This window comes from Adelges cooleyi, unplaced genomic scaffold, assembly GCF_023614345.1.
Source record: "Adelges cooleyi isolate 19-005CV unplaced genomic scaffold, UGA_ACOO_1.1 ACOO_flye_CR_arks_rails_tigmint_CR_PRNA_574, whole genome shotgun sequence".
NCBI lineage: Eukaryota > Metazoa > Arthropoda > Insecta > Hemiptera > Adelgidae > Adelges > Adelges cooleyi.
The window spans coordinates 7,738,107-7,756,634 of record NW_026096268.1 but is presented as its reverse complement, the minus strand read 5'-3'; the positions used below and the strand labels follow the sequence as shown (position 1 = coordinate 7,756,634).

Genomic DNA, 18,528 nt, shown 5'->3' with positions numbered 1-18,528 from the left:
TGTTTGGCGATGTATTCAAGACATTCCTTCGCGCGTTTGATTGATGTACGCTAGTCAGTCATATACAAGCAGACTAGCAGGAACTCCATATGTTGTATTTCGCTTTAGTAAAGAAAAAAAATGTGTCTTTACAAGCGCTTTGCCGTGTCCGCCCGTCTTCCAATATATATATATATATATTTTTTTTTTTTTTGTCAACTGGCAACCCGTACGCAAGACCGTCTTAAATCATTCACAATTTATTGCATCCAATTTCCTTGGTCTTGTCCAAGGACAATGACTCGCGGCAAACGGTATATTATCTAGACATATATACATATATATACATACAAGTGTATGTCGCAGGCGAACTCTGAGGTGTCTGTGACTGTCACCGTAACTGTCATTGTACTCTCCGATTCGCTAAGAACGCACTTAGGCGTACCGCAAAATTATACCGTCTCCAGTCGGTAAATTTTGGATGGTTAAACATCCTCTCTGTTTTAGATGGTAATTAAAATATAGCCGAGTGGCCTTAGATTGTACTGTTGTGAAATTATATATATAAATTATATTAGGTGCAGTACTCTATAGGAATAAAAATAAAACACTCCAAAACTATGTGCCTCACTCGAATGCAATCATGACTGGAGCCTCGATGCGCAGTACGTTTACTAACCGATTTACCTATATGATATTCTATGTATACTTAAAAAGTGTTATTCTTGTTATGTATGTACTATTAATGTCTATTTTTTTATCCCATACGGGCACTGTCCGTCTGACTGCCACACGGCGAAAAAATATATACCCATAAGCCAGTCTGTACTCGGTGGATATAAAAAACACGTGTACCTATGTTCCATTGTAGTGATATTGTCAATTTTTTATAATATGTATATAATATAATGTATATCGTGCGGTGGACGTTTGTGATGCACGTTTTCTTTGTCAGTTAAAAAAAAAAGTTTCAAATTCCAAAAAAAAAAAAACACGCGTGCGATGACGATTTCGATATGAGTCCGACGGTTGTAATTTAGTGAGTTACTTTCAAGTAATACATTATTTTATTATCATTATAATACAGTAGTGCCCGCCGACAACTCTTCTTGGTGTACACAAGCTAAACCCGTACACCGTGGTACCCGTCGTAGTGATTTAAAATCTAGATATAAGATGTAAAAAAAAAAAACAAAGTTCATAAAAAAAACTCGATGCTTATCAATCCTTGTACCTATTCATGTGTGTATAAAAAATAACTCGTCGGACGGTTAGGAACATAATAAATTGAGTGAAACGTATAGCGTCTACGACTGGGTGAATTATACTTGCCAGCGAATCGATATAATACACATATTATATTTATTATATCAGTGTGAAAAAAAGTATGGAAGATAGAAACACTCATACTCTGGAGGTGATTGTATACTTTTCGAACACCTTGTATTTATATTATATAATAGTACACTGTATTTCATCGCCTATAAACTGAATTTAAAAAAAAACTACTAATATCCTATTGATTGTGTTGTGTTTACAAGTATGAAACCTCAACTGTAAGAAAAAAGTTAGCAATACAATATTTTCTTGTGCTGAAATCTTATTTTAACATCAACCGATTATTAAAGCTGATTATTAACATCTTAATAAATTAACTCATAAAGTATTCGCTCTGTATGAGATTAACAGAGAAGGCAAGGGAAGTTTACTGCACAGGTCCGCCAACATTGGGATACATAAAATAAAAGCCAGAAACAAAACTTGAATATGTTCTAAGTAAAGAATTATTTCTTTACATAAGTTCTGTGCGCGGTTGAAGGGTTTTGTAGTCTAACTTTTTTTTGTGTATACAAAAAAGAAACACTAAAAATTCTACATTTATTTAGGAGACGAGTTTTGAATAGGGTGAAGAAAGTATATATAAGGTAAAAATTATATGTTTTGAAAATCAACGACTACCAAAAAAAAATAACATTATATATTGTGATTTTAAAGACATATTTGTAAGTCCACAAAAATATTTGTAATTGTTTAAAAATAATTAATATATATTATAAATAGATTATAATAACGTTAGTTGATTTATAGTGATTAATTTTAAAACAACAAATTAATTATTTTAAGAGACTTAAGAAGCTGTCTCAACAAACGTATCAATTACATTAATTAGCATGTTATTAGTTTATATATTATTACGTATTCTATCATAATTAGATGTTTTCATATAAATGGTTTTCAATTCTCCAGTTAAAAAACGACATTTAATCAAGTTTTTCTTTGGTTTTAGCTTACTTGACTTAAAAACATCGAAATCCGTTCGCTATAGACATTGATAAACTTCAAGTACGATTGAAGTAAGTTAAACTCCAACGAATCTTGAAACATTCTCGTAACCTCTTTACTTATCGAACTGGCGGTACCTAAGTGCCAAATCATATTGATTCGTGGCTTTATACTTAATGGTGGGATATTTAATGATGAACATAACGAATCTAGTTCATTTTTGACTTCTCCAACTATAGTATATTCAGGTTCAAAGCGATAGTCATGGTTTTCTTCAAAACGTGATATATCAGTTTCAAAACTTGTATGCAGTTCATTGAAGACACTATCCTTTAAATTTAATTTATCAATAACGTTTAATAAAAACGGTTGGAATAATTTCATGAAAATGATGAGTTCGTTTTCTATGTTTGGAGGTGTTATAGGATTATCACGATCAAATAGGGCACAATAATGATATTTTGTAAGACTTATTTCTGTCAGGAATTTCCAAGTGATTCGAAGACAAATAAATCGAATTATGTCAATGATCAGAAAATTAAGTTTCCCGAACATAAGTAATCCTCTCAAACCTTGATTTTTAGAAATCACTACATGAGACTTTATTGCTCGTTTCAATATTGTCCATTCAACTTTATCCGTATAAAAAATGTTGTATGATCTAAAACTGTTTCGAAATTTAATATATTTTTCGTCGATTGCGTTTTTTAAATAAGTTGAAGTGATCTTTGGGTTGATAAAACTTTTAAGGCCCTTTTCCAGATTGTAATCATATAAATTGTTTAGCAATTTTTTATTATCAAATATTATCTCACGGACCTGAGTATGAAACAATTTGTTTTTATTTTTCGAATTAAAATTTGCTACAATGCGTTCTAACTTTCTAGAATTTATGCTGAAAATATTTTCACCGCAACAATTATTAGTCTGGAGATATTTGTTGAGTTCAGTAACAACAAAACGATTTTGCTTCATCATATTGTTCTGAATATTCCATAGTCTCCACCGTGTTGTCAAAGGTATTTGGAAGTAATTGTTCATGGTAAATGCGTGATTGTAAACTAACCATATTTCATTCATCTGTATTCCATTTACGTCGAAAAAAGAGCTAACCATTTTCACGGATTCTTCTAAGAACGAAATAAAATCGGGTTTTAGTGAAAAATAGTTTCGTGTTTGAAAATGTTTGTCGACTATTAAAAAATGTAAATGTGCACTGAAAAGATTTCCACATTTAAGTTGGTCGAATTTGAAAATTATTGCTTTCCTTAGTTCTTTATTAGATAAACTAGCGTAGTCGGGTGTTAACTCATCGTTCTGCGTCTCATACCCAGTATTAAGTAATCTTACTTGATTCCACTGTGATAGTAGTTCTGCATGTTCATTGCACGACATTGAAGCCAGTTTGAATATGAAAATTAAACACATTACACTATATTTTGTAAAATCCATTTTCGTTATGTTGTATTTCTATATGATACAATCCAACTATAATTGTATAATGTATTTAATAGATCCAAAACAAAATTACGAACGAGAACCTTATCGAACAGAAGGTACAAAGTATATGTTATTTGGAAGTAAATATTCGAATAGATTATACCGAAGTTTAATTGTTTATCTATAAACCCATTTTTTTAACGTTTATTAGTGTTTTATTGGTTTTGTAAGTGAACACATATTTTAGGAATAAAGAATGTTCATGCCGGATTATTTATTACGTTTTATGAAACCGGTAAAAATGAATCATTTTTCTTTCTTACTAAGCATATTATTTAAAAAATATATATATTTCATTTTATAGTTATGCTGTAGTTTTTTTATAATTACCCAAGTATAAACTTTTATTTAAATAATTTATACATAAAGGGCCACAAGTAAAAGAAGTTTACAATTTTTCGATTTGTTATCACCGTTTCATAACGAATGATAATAAAATATATGTTAAAAAAATAACTATATAATAAGATTGGTAACATTGTATTTTATATTTTTCTGTAAAGTAAGATTCCACTAAAATATAGTGTTGTATTATTGTTGAAATTATATTACTTATTTTTATTACGTTATCTATAATTGTTCTGCGTTTTTTGTTTTGGCCTAACATGCAGCTCAATAGTATCAGTTTAGCGGGGCAATGTTTTTCTTTCTTTATTTATGTGTCTTAGCCTACTGTTGTGTTTAAACAATTGAACCGATATCTTGTCATCGCAACTTACTAAAATTGTAATGTATCAACACTTAAAAAAACAAATCCAAACCAATACAAATAATATTGAATTGTCAGTGTTAGTCCAAATATGTACTTTGAAATGTTTTTCCAAGTGTACAGCTTAGGGTCATAAATAATTTCGAACCCGGATGAACCTAAAAACTGAAATGAGTAATACCAGGTTACCTTGTGTTTGTATAAATTTTATTTACACACGAAGGGCCTGTTCAAGTCATCGTCACCTCAAGGCAACGAATAAAAATTTTTTTTTTTTTTTCCTATTGAAATTTTTTTTTTTAGTTTTGGCAAGTTCTTATCCATTTAAGTAACTCGCCGTTGAATGATTACTGATGTACAGCTCCGATTTCCTTGGAAATCGATCAGGTGATCAAAATTATAATTTTTTTGGCATGAAATCATTAGGATAACAAAAAAAATAGAACCAATATATTTTAATTATTTACACTGAAGATAAATAATAAAATTATAATAGAAAGATAAATAAAGATATTGGGTGGTCTGAGCAATTTTTTTTACCCCCTTAGTTGTATTTTGTAGTATTCAAATGGGTTTGAAAAAAAAATATTAAAATACATATTTTTGGCCTATATCAACTCAATATTTTATTGTTTTGTTTGTCCACTTTTAAGCATATGATCATTTACGGCTTAAAATTAGTATTATTGATTATATATATATTTTTTTTTGTAATTTAGATATTACTTTTAAATGTTAAAAAATGCTTTTTCTTTAGCAGTATTTTTGATCAAACTACAATAAACATCTTGATACTTCAAATAGTACATTTGCATGGGATTGGCCAGAAATATTTTAAAAGATAAGAAAAAATATTATTAAATAAAGAACAATTATAGGGAGTAAGAGCAATATTTTTCAACAAAGATTTTTTTTACGCATATACTTGGTATTTGTTGGCTCTGAGTCTCATTTACTTGGGTGTAAGCCTTGTGTTTAACAAAAAAATAAACTAATAACTATTGTATTTTGAAGTAAATATTTTATTTTAATGATAAAAAACATTTTAACATGTGGCTAATCAAATATATTTTATAATATGAAAAGTATCATTCATACAGTTAGTTTTTTATAAATAGAGTATATTTAATGTAAAAATAATATGTTTTGAAAATCGACAACAAAATAACCTTAAAAATAACATTATATAATGTGATTTCAAAGACTGTAAGTCCACAAAAATATTTGTAAATGATTAAAAATAGTTAATTTATGTATATTATAAATAGATTATAATAACGTTAGTTGATTTATAGTGATTAATTTTATAACAACAAATTAATTGATCTAAGAGACTTAAGAAGCTGTCTCAACAAATGTATCAACTACATTAATTAGCATGTTATTAATTTATATATTATCATACTATCATTATTGGATGGTTTCATATAAACGATTCAGCAGCTTACAAAGACATTTAATTAAGTTTTTCTGCAGATTTTAAATTCAAAAACATCGAAATACGATCGCTATAGTCATTGATAAACTTCAAGTACGATTGAAGTAAGTTAAACTCCAACAAATCTTTAAACATGTACTTAATTTCATCACTTATCGACTGAGCCACACTTATGTGTCGATATATGGTGCCTCGTGGCCTTATACTTAAAGGTGGGATATTTAATGACGAACATATAGAATCTAGTTCATTTTTGACTTTTCCAACCATAGTAGATTTAGGTTTAAAACGATAATAAAAACGGCTTTTTCCATAACTTATTAAATCAGTTTCAAGAACTGTATACACTTCATTGAAGACACTATCCTTGAAATTTAATTTATCAATAAAGTTTAATAAAGACGGTTGGAATTTTGATATGAAATAGATGAGTTCCTCTTCGATGCATGGTGCGTAACGCTCATCTCGAGAAAATCGGGCAAGATAATTATATTTTATAAGACTAAGTTCTATCAGGAACTTCCACGTGATTCGAAGACAACTGAAACTAAGTATGTCCATAATCAAAAAACCAAGTTTTCCGAACATGAGTAGTCCTCTCAATCCCTGATTTTCAGAAATCTCTAAATAAGGCTTCATTGCTTGATTCAACATATCCCATGTATCTTCATCCATAAAAAGTTTCAATGATTCAAAACTGTTTCGAAACTTAATATATTTTTCGTCGATTACGGTTTTTAAATAAGTTGTAGTGATCTTTGGGTTGATAAAACTCTTAAGGCCTTTTTCCAGATTGACCTTGTGTGAATCGATGAAAAATTTTTTATTATCAAAAATTATCTTACGTGCGTAACAATGAGAATATGTACCTAACAATTCAGAATTTATGTAGAATTGAATTTTACCTTTACAATTTGACTCGAAATATTTGTTGAGTTCAGTAATAACAAAACGATTTTGCTGCATTATATTTCTCTGAATACCACTTAGTCTCCACCGTGCATTCAAAGGCATTTTGAAGAAATTGTCCATGGTAACTGCGAGATGGTAAACTAACCATATTTCATTCATCTGTATTCCATTTACATCAAAAAAAGAGCTAACCATTTTCACAGATTCTTCTAAGAATAAAATAAAATTGGGTTTTAATAAAAAATAGTTTTGTGTATGAAAATGTTTGTCGACTATTAAGAAATGTAATTTTGCACTGAAAAGATTTCCACATTTAAGTTGGTCGAATTTGGAAATTATTGCTTCCCTAAGTTCTTCTGTAGATAAACTAGCGTAATCGGGTGATAACTCATCGTTTTGCGTCTCATACCCAGTATTAAGTAACCTTACTTGATTCCACTGTGATAATAGTTCTGCATGATCGTCGCACGACATTGCCTGCAGTTTAAATATGAAAATTAAACATACTATCTGATGTTTAAGGAAAACCATTTTCATCATGTTGTACTTTTACATGAAACAATCCAATTATGTGATTTTATTTTATTTAAAAGGTACAAAATACAATTTCAAACGAGTTACTCATAAGACCAGACTTACATAATGTGTGTTTCTATGGTACATATTCCGACAGAGTAGGTATATTAATCGAAGTTCTATTGTTTAACTAAACGGGTAACGTGTTTTTGTATACGACATTCACAAGTGTTTTATTTCTTGTTTTGTCAGTGTACAAATCTTTTAGGAATAAACAATATTCATGCCGAATTATTATTTGCGTTTTATAAAACGAGTAAAAATAAATCATTTGCTTCTCACTAAGCATTTCAAAAAAAAAATATATCAATTAGGCTATAGGTTTTTTTGTAACATAAAAAAGTGTAATCGTTTATTCAAACAATTATTACACAGTTAACGATTACCTAGTAATAGTATAAAAGTTTACAATAGTATTCAAAATATGGTCTGGCTTTTGGTCCAAAAATGGACCAAATTGCATTTTTTATCTCTAATTATATATTATCTTTCTTATTTAAGTTCTTCGAATTGTACTCGTATATGATTCATAATCTTCGTATATTTTAATGTTTATTACGGCTTAGGTTTGTAAATAATCTGGTACACCAGCAAAACTAAACAGTGTTATGTTTAATTTCATGTAACCTTGTGATTTTGAGTCACTGAATAAAATCGGTTAGCTGTTCAAAAGACACAAACGACCAGGTTTTTGGACAAAAAGCCAACTATTAATGAATAATCTAATATTTTTTACTTATTTACACACCTAGGGCTGAAGGTTGAAGCCCAAAAAAAAAAATAATAATAAATAAATAAATGGATACTCAGGCTATTGGTGTGTACCATTTGCAAAACAAAAAAATGTGTTTTAAACGAAACATTTTGTTGACATTGTACAATACAACAATTGGAAGAAAACAATTTACAAATCAAACATATTTTATTACAAGACATATATTTTTTACTATTGATATTTTTTAAAAAATATAACTATAACGACGAAATAAATTCACTTTGTTTTTTGAATATAATAATTATTCACCTTAAAATACCTGTACTTAATTCAAAATAGTTAACTACAATACATTTAATGATTTTTTCTAATACCATTTCAATAAAATTGTTGACAGTATCGAAGCATCGATTGTTTAAATTCAGCAGTTAATGAACCACGTTTAAACGGGTTTTCCTGCAGTTTCAGATTTCAAAAAATACAAAATACGGTTTATATAGTGACTGATGCTTATCAATCCTTGTACCTATTCATGTGTGTATAAAAAATTACTCGTCAGACGGTTAGGAGCATATTATATTGAGTAAAACGTATAGTGTCTACGACTGGGTGAATTATACTTGCCAGCGGATCGATATAATACAAAAATATTTATTATATCAGTGTGATAAAAAGTATGGAAGATAAAAACACTCATACTCCGGAGGTGATTGCATACTTTTCGAACACCTTGTATGTATATTATATGATAGTACATTGTATTTAATCGCCTATAAACTAAATTTAAAAAAAAACTACTATTGTCCTGTAGATTTTGTTGTGTTGATGATTATGAAACCACAACTGTAAAAAAAATGTCTGCAGTTTTATTTCGTCAACTTACAATATTTTCTTGTGTTGAAATCTTATTTTAACATCGACCGATTATTAAAGCTGATTATTAACATCTTAATAAATTAACTCATAAAATATTCGCTCTGTATGATATTAACAGGTGAGGCAAGGGAAGTTAACTGCACAGGTCCTTCAACATTGGGATATCTAAAACAAAAGCCAGAAACTTGCATATTTAAAGAATTATTTCTTCACAAGTTCAGTGCGTGGTTCTGTATAAAGTCTAATTTTTTTTTGTGTATACAAAAAAGAAACACTAAAAATCCTACATTTATTTAGGAGACGAGTTTTGAATTAAGTGAAGAAAATATAATTAAAATAACTTAAAACCTATATTGTAAATACTTTATAGATAATTATTCAAAATTTGTAAGGCGCTTATAAGACGTGCTAGAGTCATAAATATTGTCAATACATTTTTCATATACATATTATAAAAAAAACATGTGTATATTTTCTTGCCGTACGAACGGTATAGAGATCGTAAGGTTAATAAAATAGGTTAGCTGTTCAAACGATCAACAAAGCATTCGGACTAAATGCAAACTAAGAAAAAATAAAATAAAACTAACATATTTTACTTATTTACACACGTTAGGCTGAAGCTACAAAATAAAAAAGATAAATAAATGGATTCATAGACTATCGGTGTATACCATTTGTCGAATAAAGAGAAACAAACGATTGTGGTTTAAACGAAATATTTTATTAACATTGTACAATACAGCAACTGGATGAAAACAATTGGCAAATCAAATATAATTTATCATAAGACTAATACTTTTTAACAATTGCTATTGTTTTAAAAAGTACACTTTAACGACGAAATAAATTCCCAAAAATACGGTATTCACTATGTTTTTGGATACAATAATTAGTTAACTAAACATACCTGTAGTTAATTTAAAATGGTTAATAAGAAAACTTTAAAAATGACTTCTCATACCAGTTTGACAAAATGCATTGATTGTATGGAAGCATAGGCTGTTTGAATTCAGCAGTTAAAAAAACGCTTAAACGGGGTTTTCTCCATTTTCAGTATTCAAAAACATCAAAATACGATCGCTATAGTTTCCGATAAACTTCAAGTATGATTGATATAATTTAAACTCAAGTGAGTCTCCAATGTAAATTTTAGTCTCATTAATAAACACTTCTACTAATAACAAATAGAAGCGAATTAAATTTTGTGGTTCCATACATTGTAATGGTGGCAGACCTAAAATAGTGGATACTCTATTATATTCATTTTTAATTTTCTCCACTATAAAGTATTTGTATACTTTATAATGTATTGTACCTTTTTTCAAGATAGTATTGAGTTCATGGAAGATATCGTCATCATTTAAATTTAATGTATCAATGCCCTTTTGTAGTATGAGCTGAAAATTTTGTATGTGTAAATTGACGTTTTTTTCTAATTCAAATCTGGTTCTATAATGAACATACGGGGCATAGTTTTCAGCTATCATATCATTTAGTTTTATTAAGAATTGCCATGTGGTTCTTAACAATACATATCTTAATATGTCCATAATCATAAAATTAAGTTTTCCAAACATTTGTAATCTTTTGAAACCATGATGTTTAGAAAACTTTAAATAAGGCTTCATTGCTTGATTCAAAATATTCCAATTTTCTTCATCTATATAACGATATGAATAATATGTTCTAAAACGGATTCGAAACTTAATATATTTTTCGTCGATTGCGGTTTTCAAAAGAGCTTCATTAATGTTTGGGTTAATAAAACTTTGAAGGCCTTTTTCCAGATTGACCTTGTGTGAATCGTTTAGCAAATTTTTATTATCAAGTATTAACTTACGTGCGCTAGAACGATCATATGTAACTAACTTTCCAGAGTTTATGCTAAAATTATTTTCACCGTAACAATTATTAGTCTCGAGATAATTGTTAAGTTCGGTAACAACAAAATTATTTTGCTGCATTATATTTCTCTTAATACTACATAATATCAACCTTGTTATCAATGGTAATTGGAAGTATTTGTTCATGGTTAATGTGTGATTGTAAACTAACCACACTTCTGACATCTGTATTCCTTTTACATCGATAAAAGTACTAACCATTTTCACGGATTCGTCTAAGAATGAAATCAAATCTGTTACTAGTAAAGAATAGTCTGCTGCTTGAAAAATTTGGTCGACAATTGAAAATTGATAATGCGCAATGAAAAGATAACCGAATTTAAGTTGGTCGAATCTAGAAGTTATTGCTTGCCTTAGGTTTTCATTAGATAAACTAGCGAAATCGGTTACTGCTAAATCATTGTTCTGCGTCTTATATCCAGTATTAAGTTTACTCACTTGTTTTAACTTTGTTAGTAGTTTTTCACGGTCTTCTTTATGATTGCCGTCGCACACGAGCATCTTATGTTGGATTATGAAAATTATAAAGAGGAAACAAAATTTTGTGAAAATCATTTTCGTTATGTCGTTTTCCAATATGATAGAAGCCAATTAAATAAAGTTTTTAAAAATCTATAATAGATCTGAACAACTATGTACTAGCAATCATAATAAACGGGAACTCTGTACTGTTTTTTATTTTGTTGGGTACAGATTTGAATAATATACTTTTTGAAAATATTTTACTTAATACATTAACCACAAGTGTTTTTTGTTCCGATACATAGCTAAAAGGGTATTGGTTCACGTTGTTATGTTTACCGTTATTGTTTTTTTATGTTTTTTTGGACACAGATGCTTTAACTGCCTAACCAACATTAAAAAAGACATCACCAAAAGTTCCTATTATTTGTCCATTTTCCTTAAAAATCTATTGAAACTGTTTAAAAGTATATCGTACTTTTAAGGGGTCTATACAACTGGGTATTTTTGGTCGAATACAACCCATTCAATTCAAATGTACTTTTCTTAAGTATACTCATATGTGAGCTTGAAAAAATATCTGTATTCTTTATTAATTTTTCAGGACATGGATCGTAGCGTAATACATTTTAAAATTATTTTTAGTTTTTTAGTTGTTTCAATTTATAAAAGATTAAAATTTCAGTTTTTTACATTGAAATTCTTATTTTACCCACTGCCCTTACACCATTGAGCCAGCTATTTTGTTTCTTGACCCACGATATCTTTTAAACGGCTGAACTGATTTCTTGGTTAAGCAATTCCAGAGATCAGAAAATAGTACCTGTACAGTACATTAATTGGCCAAAATTATAAAAATTTTTCATTTCAAAATCCCAAAAGTAAAATTATTACCTTATTTTGAGTGTAAGCCTTGTATTTATTAAAAAATAAAACTAAAAACAAAGAATTGTATTTCAAAGAAAATATTATATTTTATTGATAATAATAACATGTGGCTAATCAAATATATTTTATATGAAAAGTATTATTCGTACAGTTAGTTTATTTTGTTAAAACTATTTGTTATGAAAATTCAACATTGACGACGAAATAACCTTAAAAATAACATTACATATTGTGATTTGAAAGACAACTGTAAGTCCACAAAAATATTTGTAAATGATTCAAAATAATTCATATATACTATAAATAAATTATAATAACCTTAGATGATTCATGGTGATAAATTTTAAAACAACAAATTAATTAGTCTAAGAGACTTAAGAATCTGTCTCAACAAACGTATCAATTACATTACTTAGGCATGTTATTAATTTATATATTATTATGTATTCTATCATTATTAGATAATTCCATATAAATTGTTTAAATTCTGCAGTTAAAAACGACATTTAATCAAGTTTTTTTTTAGTTTTAAGACTCAAAAACATCGAAATCCGTTCGCTATAGTCATTGATAAATTTCAAGTACGATTGAAGTAAGTTTAACTGCAACGAATCTTCAAATACTCTCGGAATCTCACAACTTATCGATCTAGCCACCATAAAGACCTCAGAAATACGGATTCGTGGCCTTATACTGAAAGGTGGGATATTTAATGATAAACATAAAGAATCTAGTTCATTTTTTACTCTTCCAACAATATAATATTTAGGTTCAAAGTGATAGCAGCGGTTTTCACCATAACGTAATAATTCAGTTTCAAAAATTGTATACACTTCATTCAAGACACTATCCTTTAAATTTAATTTATCGATAAATTTTGATAAAAATGGCTGGAAAATTGATAAGTCAGAGAGGAGATCGGAAGAAAAAAAGGTGTATCCTCCTCTATCTATGTACGGAGGCATGTCATCTTTAGAAAATCGGTTATAATAATTATATTTTATAAGACTTATTTCTACCAGGAATTTCCAAGTGATTCGAAGACAAATAAATCTAAATATGTCAATAATCAGAAAATTAATTTTTCCGAACATTAGTAATCCTCTCAATCCTTGATTTTTGGAAATCTCTAAATGAGGCTCCATTGCTTGATTCAATATATCCCATGTATCTTCATCCATATATATAGGGGTATATAATTTAAAACGGCTTTGAAACTTAATATATTTTTCGTCGATTGCGGTTTTCAAATAAGTTGTAGTGATCTTTGGGTTGATAACGCTTTTAAGGCCTTTTCCTAGATTGCCCACGTGTGAATTGTTAAGCGAATTTTTATTATTAAGTATTATCTTACGCGCTTGACAACGATAATATGAACCTAACTTTTTAGGATTTATTTTGAATAGATTTTCACCGTTACAATTTGACACGAAATAATTGTTGAGTTCATTAATAACAAAACGATTTTGCTGCATTATATTTTTCTGAAGATCGCTTAGTTTCCACCGTGTTGTCAAAGGTATTTGGAAGTAATTGTTCATGGTAAATGCGTGATTGTAAACTAACCATATTTCATTCATCTGTATTCCATTTACGTCGAAAAAAGAGCTAACCATTTTAACGGATTCTTCTAAGAACGAAATAAAATCGGGATTTAGTGAAAAATAGTTTCGTGTTTGAAAATGTTTGTCGACTATTAAAAAATGTAAATGTGCACTGAAAAGATTTCCACATTTAAGTTGGTCGAATTTGAAAATTATTGCTTGCTTTAGTTCTTCAATAGACAAATTAGCGTAATCGGGTGATAACTCATCGTTTTGCGTCTCATACCCAGTATTAAGTAACCTTACTTGATTCCACTGTGATAATAGTTCTGCATGTTCGTCGCACGACATTGTCTGCAGTTTAAATATAAAAATTAAACATATTATCTGATGTTTAAGGAAAACCATTTTCATTATGTTGTACTCTTATATGAAACAATACACTTATGTGATTTTATTATATTTAAAAGGTACAAAATACAATTTCAAACGAGTTACTCATAAGACCAGACTTACATAATGTGTGTTTCTATGGTACATATTCCGACAGAGTAGGTATATTAATCGAAGTTCTATTGTTTAACTAAATAGGTAACGTGTGTTTGTATACGACATTCACAAGTGTTTTATTTCTTGTTTTGTCAGTGTAAACAATACACAGTAATACATTGACTGCTGTTTGAGTATAAGAATTAAACATATTACAAAATATTTTGTGAAAACCATTTTCGTTAGGTTGTATTATATACAATTCAAATATAATTGTATAGTTTACTATTTAATAGATTTAAAATAAAACTACAGACGAGTAACCTTATAGAACCGAAAGTACAAAGTATGTGTTTTTTTGGACGTACATATTCGAATAGATAATTCCGAAGTTCAATTGTTTATCTAAATACGCATTATTTTGAACACATTTTTTTGTTTATACATTATTTACAAGTGTTTTATTTTATTATTGGTTTTGATACGAAGCTGCAGGGGTATTGGTTTTTAAATTGGTTTTGTAAGTGTACATATCTTTTAGGAATAAAGAATACTCATGCCGGATTATTAATTACGTTTTATGAAACCAGTAAAGATGAATCATTTTTCTTTCTTACTAAGCATTTAAAAAAAATATATTTTACACATTATAATTGCTTAAATTTTTTTTTCTGATTGGATATGTTTTCAACTCCTGCTAATAACTCAAAGTTATATTATATCAAGCAAAAAGACCACGATCAAATATTATCCAGTATAATATTATGTGGAGTATTCATCGACTTAAGCACCACCGTGTAGGCCACCTCCGAGCAATTGTATCTAGAATATCACGCGGGTAATCATAGTATTGTTAATATCATAGTATAACAATAAGCCAACCATCTGAGTAATATTTATCTAAATTTAAATTGAAATGATTAATACCTACATAATATTTGCAAAATTCAGGGGCAAGTTATTGTAATTATTTATGGTCGGTTCATCAAAATAACAACGAACGCTTATACTTATTCTGGACTTCTTATTTTGAATCGTATGTGATTCATAACCTTCAGACACAAGCGATGCTACTCGGTGTGTATCAATAGGCGAAAAAAAATTTAAAAACAATTGTATTTTAAACAAAATATTATATTACCATTTTACAATAAAACAGTTGGAAGACAACAATTTATCTAGTGCTTTCGGTAAATCAAACATATTTTATTACAAGCCTTATGTTTTTTACAATTACTATTGTTTTAAACGTTTAACTTTAATGACGAAATAAATTTCCGAAAATATAGTCTTCACTTAGTTTTTTAAATATAATAAATAGTCAACTTTAAATACTCGTAGTGAATTTAAAATAGTTAATTCCAAAACCTTTAATAATTATTTCTATTACCATTTTAACAAAATCATTCATTGCATCGATGCGTCGACTGTTTAAATACAAGATTTAAAACATGGCTTTTTACTGTCTTAGAATTCAATAACATCCAAATACAATGTTGCTTTTCACTGATAACCTTCAAGTACGATTAATATAATTTAAATTCAAACGAATCCTCAAAGTACAACTTAATTTTATCACGAATAAATGATTTTGCATTTATCTGATAGCGAACTATAGTTAAAATTTGTCACCATATTTGTTAACGGTGAGATACTCAAACCAGTGGATACACTATTGTATTCATATTGGATTTTTTTTATCATGCTATTTTTGATGAAAATCCAAATGAAATCGATCAGCTGTTCAAAATTATAAAGTTTTGGGCATGAAACCACTAGAATAACAAATAGGGTAAAACTAATATATTTTATTTATCTAAACTGAAGCTTAAAAATTGAATTATAATAAAAAAAAAAATAAAGAGATTTTGGTGGTCTAAACAATTGTTTTAACCCCCTATTGTTCTTGGTGGTATTAGTGTGTTTGAAAAAAAGTATTTTTGGCCTATCCCAGGTCAATTTTTTATATTATTTAATTGTTTTGTAGGTCCATTTCTAAACATAAGAATACGTATGTATGACTTATGTTGTATTTCTATATGATACAATCCAACTATAATTGTATAGAGTATTAATAGATCCAAAACAAAATTACGAACGAGAACTTTATCGAACAGAAAGTACAAAGTATGTGTTTTTTGGACGTACGTATTCGAATATATGATACCAAAGTTCGGTTTTTGTTTGATTAAATAACCCATTATTGTAAACATATTTTTGTTTATACGACATTTACAAAAGTATAATTTATCATTAGTGATTACACAAAGCTGCAAGGGTATTGATTTTACAGTATTACATTAATCTATATTGGTTTTGTAAGTTTATTTAACTTTTAGGAATAAAAAATATCCATGCCAGATTTTTTATTGCGTTTTATGAAACTAGTAAAGATGAATCATTTTTTTTATAGTTATACAGTATTTTTTTATAATTAACAAATTATGATCTTTTATTCATTCAATTTATACTTACTAGCCCACTAGTAAAAGAAGTTTACAGTTTTTCGATGACATTCGATTTGCTACCACCGTTTATAAAAATGTTTATGGAATTGAAAACGAGTAGTTTTTAAGGCATTTTATGAAGACGATATTTAAAAATTAGTTGTTTTAATTAATTTCGATCATTTCAATTTTTTTTAACGTTAACCTTTTAATAAATTATATTTTAGTGGTATTAAATAAATTCGGCGAGTGAATTTGTTGAACTCTTTTGGGTAACCAATTTTCATTAAAAAAATTTAATTATTCGTAATTAAAGAAAAATATTGAATATTAAAACTCAATTTTTTTCATTAAAGTAGCAAAAAAAAAACCCCGATTACGAGTTTACTTAGTAAAGTAGCCAAAGAACCTAAATGGTTCTACAGAATGGAAGTATTTAATATATTTTGGTCATGCTGGATATGTCTTTTAGTGGGGATCATTCTAAAAATTTGTGCGCGACATTGTATTTTATGTTTTTTAAGATTCCAATAAACTAGTACTGTACCATTTGAAATTATTTCTTTTATTACGTCATCTATAATTCTGTAGCTTGGAGCTAGAAGGGCCAATGTCAATTTTGTGCATAAAGGAGTTAGTCCACTAATTGCAAAAATTGAATCATTCTTTATATACTGTGAAAAAATCACACTCTGAGGCCAAAAAATGAATCACTCATGAAGAATTTTATAAAAAAATTAACATAGAGCCTAATGGAAAATAAAAACTTCAAAGCTCATTTTCCGAAAGTTGCAAAAAGTGACATTGGCCCTTCTTGCTCCAAGCCACAGAATTATTATTCAGCGTTTTTTTTCTTGGCTTCGACAGGCAGCTCAATAGTATGAGTCTTTCGGTGCAATGTATTTCTTTATTTATTTTTTATGTGTATTAGCCTACTGTTGTGTTTTAACAATTGAACCGATATCTTGACATAACAAGTTACTAAAATTTGCAAATATCAACACAGACAACAGACAACACTTAAAAGAACAAATCCAAACTAATACAAATAGTATTGAATTATCAGTGCTAGTTCACATATGTATTTTGAAATGTATATCCAAGTGTACAGCTTAGGGTCATAAATAATTTGGAACGTGGGTAAACCTAAAAACTGTAAAGAGTAATACCCGGTAAACTTGTGTTTGTGTATATTATATTTACACACGAAGGGCCTGTTCAAGTCATCGTCGCCTCAAGGCAACGAATGAACATTTTTTTTTTTTTTATCCTATTGAAATTTTTTTTTTTTAATTTTGGCAAGTTCTTATCCATTTAAGTAACTCGACGTTGCATGATAACTGATGTACAGATCCGATTTCTAATGAAATTGATCGGCTATTCAAAGTTATAAAGTTTAGGGCATAAAACTATGTATAACAAATGAATAACAAGTAAAATTGAACCAATATATTTTTTTTATTTACACTGAAGCTAAACAATTAAATTATAATACTATATTACCTTAAAAATAACATTATATATTGTGATTTCAAAGACAACTGTAAGTCCACAAAAATATTTGTAAATGATTCAAAAAAATTAATATATACTATAACTAGATTATAATAACCTTAGTTGGTTTAAAGTGATTAATTTTAAAACAAATAATGAATTATTCTAAGAGATTTAAGAAGCTGTCTCAACAAACGTATCAATTACATTAATTAGCAAATTATTAATTTATATATTATTATGTATTCTATCATTATTAGATGATTTCATATAAACTGTTTAAATTTTACAGTTAAAAAAAGAAATTTA

General features: G+C 28.2%; 1 protein-coding gene across 2 annotated transcripts in view; it reads left to right on the top strand.

The window, feature by feature from the left end:
* LOC126843596 (uncharacterized) overlaps positions 1-18,528 on the top strand; it is a 227,546-nt gene that overhangs the window by 58,256 nt on the left and 150,762 nt on the right. The gene's annotated exons all lie outside the window — the stretch shown is intronic.